This window comes from Macaca nemestrina, chromosome 7 (assembly GCF_043159975.1).
Source record: "Macaca nemestrina isolate mMacNem1 chromosome 7, mMacNem.hap1, whole genome shotgun sequence".
Taxonomy (NCBI): domain Eukaryota; kingdom Metazoa; phylum Chordata; class Mammalia; order Primates; family Cercopithecidae; genus Macaca; species Macaca nemestrina.
Window position 1 is genome coordinate 155,771,038 of NC_092131.1, and position 12,168 is coordinate 155,783,205.

Here is a 12,168-nt window from a genome sequence, read left to right on the forward strand (position 1 = left end):
TTAACAATTAATATTTGGGTGTCTTTATTTTGTTCTAGTCTTTCCCCCGGAACAGTATCACTATTCATTATAAATTGGTTCATGGATATAACTTGTCATTTTAACACATAGTTTTTTGTTGTGTTTATAAAATTTGAAAGTATGAGGAAGTGTGGGTTCTAACACCAGTCTCAGTTAACTGTGGTGATAACCATATCCATTCAGCTGGACCATGAAGTGTTGTAAAGCTATCACTATGCACCTGTTGATAGTTTATCCGAATTACAGATGCAGCTGGTGGGAAGAGGAAAAAGTATCTATATTTATTTGCTCGGCAAACCCAAAACTCAGAAGAAATACCAATAGTCCTTACAGAAATGCTATGGCTGTATGTCTAGCATGATACTATAAACAAATAGGTGATTACCTAAGGCCCCCATAGCCAACAGGACTGTGAGAAATAAATTTAGAGATGCGATTACATGGCTGACTTGGATCCTCTAGGGAACATACAACAACTCTCATATAATTATGCAGTGAGACTTTGAGTGGTAGCTATGGAATAACTAGTACTTCCATTTTCAACATTTGACTATTTTAAACCAGCTTTCTCTGATACCAAATGCCTGAAGGGTTCTATAAAAACGTTTAACATATTTTAAATGCAGTAGCTTTACAAATACTTGGTAATTTAAATGATAAACTTCAGATACCCTTCATAACTCCTTCACGGCTCTGAATTCCATATTACATCTGGTTTTGTTTTAGATATCATCTGAAATTTAAAGACACTTTCATCACGTTTGAAGTAAAATGATTAATGAAATGTACACTAACAATATTCTCTGAGACATTTCTAACCAGTCATCAAGGATGGCATACAACATGTTTCTTAAAAGTGGTATGATAGCATATTATTCTAAATTTGGTTACTCCCAGAAAGTCTAAAGGAACATTACCAAGGGATATAGCTCAATGATTATGCAGCCTCAAGTAAATGAATAATTTAGTTATGATTTAACCCAATAAAATCACTGTCCTAAATTACCATATACTATGTGGCTTTTCTACCAAAAAGTTCTAAGGTGCATGGGACAAGTGTGAAGAGGCAGTCTTATGTGCAGCATATTGTCCCAGACTTCTCAGCCCAGTTCGCCCCCAAATTCAGTACTTCACTCTGATGAAGTATACGGAATCCAATATATTGACATCCTCCTTTTAAAAATCCCCATAACTTAATATCAATAAGCACATATGATGAGTTATGAGATAGCAATCTAGCAATTCCAAGGCCATGTTCTTATAGCAAGCTACGCGTATTTCTGATACTGATACTCTTGTGTTTTGCATGCTTGACCTTGTGCAGTAACTCTTTTACACAAGGTCAAACACCTCACTATGTTGTTTCAAAAGAAGAATCCATGAGACAAATCGGGCAAAAATTTGTTGGAGGAAACAAACAGAAGCAGAGTCTGAGAATGGTCTGAATGGAGGAGTCATGGTTGGAGTCAGAGAGCAATGAGAAAACCCAGAGATCATGAAAAGGACTGTGCCTACCCTGATCTAAATAAAAAGAGGTTTCCTGACTTTTAAGAAAATCTGCATTTTTAGCACCATTATTTTATCCACATAATACTACATCCTAGATTCTTAAGGAGGAATGAACAATACCCCTCTCCCAATTTTCCTATCTGTATAACTCACCAACTTGACCTTATTACATAATATACATCAAGGTATTATTTTTATCAAACAGTAAATTATTGATCCAGTGATCAAAAGAAGTTCCTAAAAGAGTTTAACATTCGCCCAAGGAGTAACTTGTTATACTGGAGAACCGTGGAAGAACATTCTAAATCAGTGTGACTTACAGAAATACATATTTTGTATATTACATGAGCTGAAAGCACCACGCTGGCAATTCGCAGAAGCTGTCTTTATAAACAAAGTGAAGTGTCTCCAATCAATTCCTGCTAATGCACAGTAATAAGAAGCAAATCACTCAATCACCAGCACAGAAAAACAGAGTACAATGGTCCATATTCAATAGCCCCAAAACAAATTATAAAGGGCTAAGTAGGGTGGGGTGAAGCTCAGTATTGGGAGGTTTGTTTTTCATGAACAGATGGTTTCATCATTAGTTGGGGCGCCAACTAAAACTTTCGGGGCCGGGAGGCAGAGATCATTTCCTGTCCACCCACTGTTCTATTCTGCAATTCCATCCATTTCAGGAACCTCTCCTAGCAAGCTGTGAGCCTTTCTTCTCCTGGCTATGATGCATCCTAGAGTTGATAACAAATTGCAGCTCTTTCATAACCCATAATGTCTTTTCAATGACCAAAGCAAATCCATACTCATGTAAGTGTGCCTTTTCCTAGGTGGATGCTGAAGGAAGTTACACACAGTTACTTACACCATAGTCTCACCTACAGAGTTAGAAGTTGCCATTAATTATCTCCTCAGACTGCTCCAAACTCAACAATCTCAATAAGTTCTGTTTCCCAGTCAACCCTCTAATTGCTTTTGTTGTTGTTGTTTTATCTCATTTCCTCTGGATCCCATCCAAATTCTCTATTTCTTAGATCAATAATAGGGTTAAAATGAGTCTCATGCCAATAGCAGTCAAGACTAAAGCAACACGAACTATGCTGGAGGAATCACTTCATATTTCCAAAGCTTACCTTTTAGAGATTGGATTGAATGGCGGACATGTGTTATTGACTGTTACCTCATATTTTAGGCCTTATACAACCATGTTTATATAAAACTTGACTGAAAGAATCCCATAAGCTTGCATTCAAGTTCTATTTGCCTACCCCAAAATGTTTTTTTAAATTCTTCCTTAATGAATTATACTTTACATGTCAATTGCAATATCAAGCTTAATAATTTATTCAATTTCTAAGGATATTTAAATTTTAATTAATTTGTGTAGGGTCTTACCCTAAGTTGGTATTATGCACACTAAGGAATATGTATGTCTTATTTATACATATACCTAGTTGTATAAAATATGATAACCCATTTTTAAAAAACTAAGAGTAGCCAAAAATCAGACTCATGGAATCTTATAGGTGGAAGAACAGTACGTCATACTGTATTCTTTCAGAGACTTCAGTCTAGTTGCCTTAGTTTTCAAACAGGGAAGACAGGAAGACAGTAAGCTCTGTGATTTTAGAGCATATAATTCAGCCCACCTTGACACAGATACCATAAGCTTGACACAGATACTATAATAAGAAAATAATTAAAAATGCAATCAAAGATTACTCAAATTGTGCATTAAATGTATTCATCACATAATTACAAAGGAAAAAGTTATAAATCCCCTAACTAAAATTTCCAACTGGAGTCAGCTACTTTTTTTAACTTAACGGAAGGAAATCTTCCATATGCAAATATTCAGTGGATTGAATATTGTGTATCATATGGACTACAGTGGAAAAATCTGAAAGTACGACCTCAGATGATCAAAGATGACATCAATAGTGATAGGTCATGTTGATAGCATGTACACTTGATGTGATGAAAATGTCACTTTACCTGTTTGGTCTTCTTCCCCAAAACCCATAACCTCAGTCTCCTCGTGAGAAAAACATTATGCAAATCACACTTAGGAGGCATTCTTCAAAATATCTGACCATTAATCCTCAAAACTGTCAAGGTCATCAAAAACAAGAAAAATTTAAAAAACTGTCACAGCTAAGAGGGGCCTAAAAAGATATGATCACTAAATGTAATTTGGTATTTTGGATGAGTCAGAACAGACAAAAAAAAATTAAGAAAAAAATAAGACAGTGTGAACATAGTATAGACTTTAACAATAGTGTATCAATATTGGTTTCATCAGCTTTAATATGTACCATGATAATGCAATATGTTAATAAGGGAAATTGGGTGTAGGGTATATTGAAAGTCTCAGTACTATCTTCACAACTATTCTATAAATCTAAATATATTCTAAAATGAAAAGTCTATTTAAACATTAAACATGTGCACACATGTGCATTTGCGCACGCACACACAGACCCTGCACACACAGTGCATTTCACCACTACTACGGATTGACATAAGCACCTCTCCTCGACAACAAACCCTGAAATAAGAATGTTGTTTTATTCATCTTTGTATCTCCTACAAATATTTAGGCCATGCCTATTACTTACTACTTATAGAATAAACGCCCATGGAATTGAAAGAGATGATGATCTAATATCCAGGGTCAAGCTGACTGCACAGTAAGAAAACAAAAGTTTCTATTAAGATGCACTTTTCCCACTCCTGGCAATTACTGCAGAATTTATTCTTATCTTGAGAGAAAGACCCATAATGGTGGATTGAAATTGGGGAAAAAAAAGAAGAAAGAGTGAACACAGGGTAGCAGCCATGCCACTAACAAATGCAACATATAGGAATCTGTCTCCTAACTTACAAAATTACCTTAAACTCCATCACTTAGTGCCTCAAAGTCAAAAGGAGAAAAACATCTTAAAGAAGACAACACATATACTTACATTTGAAGGTTGTTCTGAGGATTAGGTGAAAAAAATATGTTTACGCCCTTTGAAAATCACACAATCAAATAGCAGTTCCTAAATTTCCCCAGAGGTGGAGCACCTGAAAGTCATAGTGGTCCTTGGAGACCAAAATGAATACTGATGTATTGAATTGCATTAGAGGAACCATTTTAAGGGTAGAAAATATAACAATGTGATGCAGAATGAGATTATAACCATTAGTGTAACGCACGTGCACGCACACACACACACACAAATTAAATTTAGTTCAATTGTCTCCTAGTAATTTTTGCCATTATTATGCATCTGCTATTTTGTTATCCTGTTTTCCTATATCCTCTTGTTAATTGTGTGTCTTCCTCACTAAACTATTACCAAGTACCCATGTCTTGTTAATTCTTGTATCTTGAGAATAGATTTTGGCACATAATAGACATTTATTCAACAAATATTCCTGGAGCACTTATTGGAAATCATGAGATCTAGCAAACGAAAGATTAAGATCCCCATTCTTAAAGTACTTACATTCTAATTCTAGCAGGCTAAAAGGCTAGAAGGTGATAGATGCAATGGAGAAAAGCAGAGCAGGATAAGGGGGGATGGGAGTTAGAAACAGGTTGTGGAATTAAGCAGAGCGATTACACTGTCAATGTGAGGTTTCAGCAAAAACTTGAAAAACTAATGATTTCAGCAAAGCACATATCTGGGTGCTAAACATTCCAGGCAGAAGAATAAGGCACTATCTAGATGCAAGCTTGCCTGTCATGTCAAAAAGCATCCAGGAAGCCAAGGTGCCTGGGGCACTGTGAGTGCAAGGAAGGGGAGTAGGCAAGGCCAGGATGGTCAGGCCAGGCAGGGCCTTGTAAATCGTGATAAAGACTTGTGCTTCCCTCCACAGTGAAATGGGGAGCCACTGCAGAGTTTCGAGCAAGAGCCACACCATCTGAGCTACATTTTTACAGGCTCACTCTGGCTGCCATGTGGCCACTATGTGGTGGCAAACACAGAAGCAGTAAAGAGACCTGTTCAGGTTGGTTGCCATAATCTGGTGGCTCAGACCAAGGTAGTAGGTGTGGCCATGATGAAAATTAGCTGGATGATAAATATATCAAAGTAGAGCCAAAAAATTTTAAGACAGATTCAACAAATACTTTAAATGGATAAATATTGGCCAATATTCATTAGCAGGCAAGCATCATCAAGTACCAAAGGCTTAATAACCATTTATGGGCAAAAAAAAAAAAAAAAACTTCAAACAAAAACCACATTTGTTAAATTAGCATGATATGTATTAAATTATGTTGACAATGACTTAATTATTTGATTTCAGCCTCAGAACATTGACACCCAGCTTACTGACTTAGGGTTTTGGGCGGGGAGAGAGTTTGATAACCACTAAGCTACATACATGTGTGAATGTTGATACTGATACCGAAACTAATTTATGACAGGGGCTGTGAGGGGGTATCTCACCTGTTCAAAGAAATATCATTATCTGATTTCAGCCTTACGTTGGAGAGGAAGTCGGAGCCAGCCAGGTGGAAAGGATTACTGTACTAAGCCCTGGAGGTGGCTCTGCTTAGTAATTGATACCATTTTCTGGCACTAGTTATTTTTATAAAGATATTAGCAAAGCAACAGCAAAATTAAAGTGCTTCATAATCCTTAGCACTCATCATCAACTTCTGAAATATGATTGCATGTTAGCTTTTACTGTTACTGTACAAAAGCACTTACTTAAAGGTAGGGAGGACAAACTCTGTTAATAGTAGTAAAGGGGAGAACTATTGCCTCTTTCCAGACTGTGGCATCGCTTCTCCCAAAGCAACAGGAGTTACAGAGATCTCCTGAATCTCCTTTTTGCTGAACTTGGCAAGAAACTGGTAGGTATCTTCCAGGGTGTGTGAGCAAAATATGTCCCTAGAAAGGTTAACAAATGGGTGACAGGTGACTGCTGTATTCCTTCCTCATTCTTCTCCTTTTACATATTTCTTCCCCCTGCTTCCAGTGGCCTCCCAGGGATCCAAGTCTGCTCATAGGAAATTAAATGAGGTTAGTGATTAACATTTCAAAGTGAATTTAAGTCACCGCTTGCCCTCCATCTGGGGAACGCACATTCCAAGCTTAATTTGTGGAAGAGCAGACTTTGTATCCCTCTTAGCCATCAGGGCAGGGTGCTATTTTATTTACTCAGGGGATCTGGGGAGCACAGCATGTTTCCTCAGCAGAGAGGAGGAGGATTTTGCTAGTTGAGGCATGTCCACGCTCCCCAGATCAGCTGCCTAGCAGTAGCATCCTTCCCTGCCTCATTCCAGGTCATGCTGTGAATATGAGGACACCAGTCTCATGACAGAGCTAAATCAGAAATCCAGAGACCAGTAATGCTTGCTGAACCCCTAATTTTTTCTTTATAAAATAGTATCCCTCTATAGACACGCTGCCTCACAGGGCCTTTTTGAAGACAAATGAAATAATGTCATCTCTTTAATGCAAGCCTGTCCCCCAACAACTCAATGAAAGGTGCCATATACAATGACCAAGTTCTCTTTCCAGCTGAATTTAGAAACCGCAGAGTACAGTGCTGCCTATGTTCATTCACAGTGGCATCTAATTTTGCATAGGAAAGTAAGGCCTAGGCATTTGCATTTTTCCTCCTGGTTCCACTCTCCTGGCCAAGAAACACATGAAGAAGGGTCTTCACTGGCCCAGAGCCCCTGATAGGATTCCATTCATGCCCGCCACTCACTGACAGAGAAAGCCCCCCACCAGAAGGCTCCGCTCTCATAAAGAGCTCTGCCTGATTCAGGAAGACGTGGCTTTTTGTTCAGTACCATAGGACCTTGTGTGACACTCCACGGCCCGGGCTAGGGGCTGTCACAGCAGTCTTTCACAATTCAAAGAGCAAAAGAGAATAGCCTGCCTTTGAGCGTCAGAGATGTGGGAGAGGCAGGAATCAAATCATGAATAAATAAAAACACCAACAGCTGTGATATTTAAAACAGACAATCACTATAACAGCAAATGACAACCCTGCAGCCTACAGAATCTGCTAATAAACTGTCTGCTGTGAATGTTATGAAAGATAAACTTATGAGCCATGATTATTCAACCATTAAACCTAAGTGGAAATCAAAGCAAGATGTGTGTCAGATGATGTTTTTGGTGCCACATAGCCCAGGAAATGTACTCATCAAATCTGAATCCTGATCTCTCTGTCCTCCAAGGATTGGTCCCTTGAATTTCTGGCACTGTGTGCAGAGCTGTCTTCTCTTTTTTCCTTTAATTATCATTTTAGTTTTGAATGTGTGGCTTATTTCCAATAAGTTGTTGTGATAAGCACATCTTATTATCCATGGAATAAAGGGAGTGCCGTTCAGTTCAGCAGGGGCATATCTACAAGAAGGAAAGAAAAGACGACTTTCCCCACAGCCAACCTGCTGACCAGACAACTTTCAGCCCTGAGGGACCGATGCTGAACAAGCTCTCAAAAGTCTAGATCGTGAGGAGCTTTGTCAATATATTAGCTAACTTCACTGAACCAGAATTTAGTTTCAATTCAGCAGTCATTATATTCACACTTCACTTTAATCTCAAGCTCTATTGTTAATAGTACAGTTGGCAACACAGTTAGTAAGAAGAGCGGGCCTGATACGGTGATTCATGCCTATAATCCTAGCACTTTGGAAAGCCAAAGTGGGAGAATCTCTTGAGACCAGGAGTTCAAGACCAGCGTGGGCAACACAGCAAGACCCCAATCTCTACAAAAAAGTAAAAAAAAAAAAAAAAAATTGTAGCTGTAGTCCCAGCTCTTCAGGAGGCTGAGGTAGGAAGATTACTTGAGCCCAGGACTGAATTCCAGGCTGCAGTGAGCCTTGATTACAACACTGCAGTCCAGCCTGGGTGACAGAGAAAGACCCTGTCTCAAAGAAAAAAAAAATAGGAAGAGTGGCATATTATGGCAGAAACAAAATTATACAATAAAAGATTCCTATATGAGTATTCTACTTTGAAGACATAAAAGGATGACTTAAATCCAAAATAATTTTCAGTTAATATCCTCAAGAATGTAATGATATGCAGGATGCAGAACATAGTGAAGTTAGAGCTACTCAATCTGGTAGTTTTTAAGGAATGACCTTCAAATGTCTGCTTGGTGTTAATATTTCCCAGGCATTTTGAATTAGGAATTTGAAATAACCTTCCATAATGAAGGTGACAGTCTTTTTTTAAGAAATAAGAAATACAACATTAACTGGTGAATATGTACAACCTATACTGGTAAGATGTTAAGGGGATAAAGAATGTGTGTAAGAGGTTGGCAGGGATCAAGAATGAATAAGATACCTTTCTGTCATCCTGCATTTATTGTTTTGGTGTTTGGATTTTAGTTGATTTTTATCCCCTTTCTACCTTGCCCACTTTAGCATCTCTGTGTGATGTAGAAGAGATTCGCTGAGGTTGGGTGTCTCCTCCTCTGCATTCTCATGTATGTAATAAATGTACCTGCCAGGATACATATTACATACTTGACAGACTTTGAAAGAATACATGGACTAAGTACTTGGATGCTGGCCTAAATCTCAAATTCTTCCATGTTACGCCATAATTGGGAAAAATAAATCAATGTGGTATTTATAGCACAAATGAAGAGGAAGAGACCAAGCAACAGCTGTGTACAAGTAACAAGTACCATGGTAGTGTGAACAAGTACCATGTCCAGGTACGAAAGAAGCCCACATAAAGCCCAGACTGGGCATTCAGAACATTGATGTTGGAACTACAGGGTGACACAGAAACTATACAGAGTGACATTGGCCCTGGATCTAGGAGGCCTTCAAGAAATTAAGGCAGTAATTCTCACACATGGCTTGATATCAGAAAGACCTGAAAAGATTTTGTTGATTACTGTAAATAAGGTAGTAATAGCCCCTAGACATAATGCAAAGGTTTGGATTGATAGTTTATTTTCTATTAAAGGGGAGAAGTGGATGAGCAGGAAAACTCCTGCTACAGCTATAGTGCTGGAGTGGAGTAGATCTGAGACTGGGGTTGGGTCTTCTATGGCTGATGGAAGTCAGGGATGGAGGCTGAATTGAGCTGACTTTCCTGCTGCTGGTAAGAGAAGGCTAATTAATGGAAGGGAGTTGAGGGTTTTTTTTTCTTTAAATTCAAACTCCCGAATCACCTCCCCAACCAAGTAAATAATATGGGAGGGTCCTAATAAATCTGTTTTTATATTTGAGAATAACTGCTAAACAAGCAATATAGCCTCCACTCGACTGTCATCTACTCTGGGAGCTGCTTTGTGAGGGTAATGAAGTCCCTTGGAGTAGCCTTGTTACCATTATTTCTGCAAAAACAAGGTTAGCCTAACACCCACCTAGTCACATAACTAAAAGAATATGCAGAATGAAAGAACTCGGTGATATGCTCCATCTCTGAATATCATAAAATGAAAGTGGAGCCAAAATAAACCTCTTTAGTTTCAATGCATAAATGCTACAATATGGTTGAGGAAATAACGAAGAGCTTTTCTTTTATACACTGGGTATCCTTGTAATGAAAGTTGACTTGAAAGAACTAGAGCTATATGCTGCATCTAAAGAGACTCTCCTGCTCCCAAGGATCCAGCAAGCAATCTGAAATGTTTTCATTTCACAACTTGAGAGTAGAGTGTGCCCTGGTCTTATGACAGATGTGTTTCTTAAAATTTGTGCAAACTTGGAATCTTTTCATTAGTTGAAATGGGCTTGCTATCTAAAGAAGCATAAAATAGCTTATTTTTTGAATTAAAAAAATATTTAGAGATCTAAAACCACCTCCAAATGTGTCTGTTTTAATGGATTTTTGCACTGTAGAACTGCATAATGGCTATCATGTTATTATGTAGGCTTGGATATTATGCTATTCTCAAACACAAAATCAAATGTAACAAAAGTCTGCTGCAACCTAGAAATTATTTAAAAATGGTTTGCACTGAAATTTTGGAAATAAGAATACATCTGATTTATAAGAAAGCCAAGTTGCTAAAAATGTAATTTAACAATTGCTATTATGTGCTGAAATCAATAATTTTTAATGTGGACACATTAACATTTTGAAAATGAAAAAGAGTGATTTATATTTTATAATATTTATAACAAATATTTAAATATTTATAATTATACAAACATTTATAACAAATATTTATACAAATATAACAAATATTTATACAAATATTTATAACAAATATTTATAACAAATATTTATATAAATATAACAAATTTATAACAAATTTTCAGGAATATGTTTCTCATAAAAATTGCATTTATATGAAAGTAACTTAATTGAGCAACTTAATTGTATCCTGCTCACTAGTGAAAGAGTTTTTTTAAAAAAAATCATATATAATAAACTGCGTGAAGCATATATCTACAATATCATTGTTCCCATTTTACAGGTAGAGGAAGTAACTTAAGGGAACTTAAGAGTTCTAAGATTACACACAAGGTCAATAATGGAGGTAGAAATTCATTTCACATTTTCTGGCTCCCAAGTCATTTCCATCAGACCGTGGATGCAAAGAAACTGCTTGCAAATGTTAATGAAGTATTTATTTTTGCTTCATACAAAGTAGAGCCAAAAATGTCATTTCATAGGTCCCAGAAGTGAATTCTCAGCTAAAAATAGAATTACCATGAATTTTGTCCAAAATTTAGAGTATATTTAGTTCAAAAAGTCAGCAATAATGTCCTCTTTGCCTACAGTAGCGTAAGAAAAAAATAAGTTTCCTAACAAAGTTCTCCTTTGCTTTGAGCACATCACAAGTCAATTGGTCACTGGGTGAAAGGAAAGAAGAAACACATCGCCTGAGGTGACTGTTTGCACAAAAAGCATTACAATAAAGAAGCAATTATAGCATGTGTATTCATCCATAAAAACAACTATAAAGAACTGCCTGAGGCCGGATGCGGTGGCTCACACCTGTAATCCCGCACTTTGTGAGGCCGAAGTGGGCGGCTCATTTGAAATCAGGAGTTCAAAACCAGCCTGGCCTACATGGTGAAACCCCATCTCTATTAAAAATACAAAATTTAGCTGGGTGTGATGGCATGCACCTATAATCACAGCTACTCAGGAGGCTGAGGCACGAGAATTGCTTGAACCGAGGAGGCAGAGGTTGCAGTGAGCAGAGATTGTGCCACTGCACTCCAGCCTGGGTGACAGAGACTCCGTCTCAACAAAAACTGCCCGACACGAGGTAATTTATAAAGGAAAACGTTTCAATTGACCACAGTTCAACCTGGCTGTGGAGGCCTCAGGAAACTTACAATTATGGCAGAAGGTAAAGGAGAAGCAAGGCACCTTCCTCACGAGGTGGCAGGAAGAAGAATGAATGCAGGAAGAACTACCAAACACTTGTAAAACCATCAGATCTCGTAAGAACTCACTCACTTTCATGAGAAGAGCATGGGAAAAACCACCCCTATGATTCAATTACCTCCACCTGGTCTACTCCCTTGACCAGGGGATTATGGGGATTACAATTCAAGATGAGATTTGGGTGGGGACACAAAGCCTAACTCTCGATCAGCATGTTTGTAGGAATCCCTCATCTTAACATCATAGGTGAACAAGATGGGTGTCAGATTGTTCTTACTGAGTAATGGGTTGGGTGGAGTGGAGAGGCGGG

General features: G+C 37.8%; 1 long non-coding RNA gene across 1 annotated transcript in view; it reads left to right on the forward strand.

Moving 5' to 3' along the window:
* LOC139355444 (uncharacterized) overlaps positions 1-12,168 on the forward strand; it is an 89,897-nt gene that overhangs the window by 36,977 nt on the left and 40,752 nt on the right. The gene's annotated exons all lie outside the window — the stretch shown is intronic.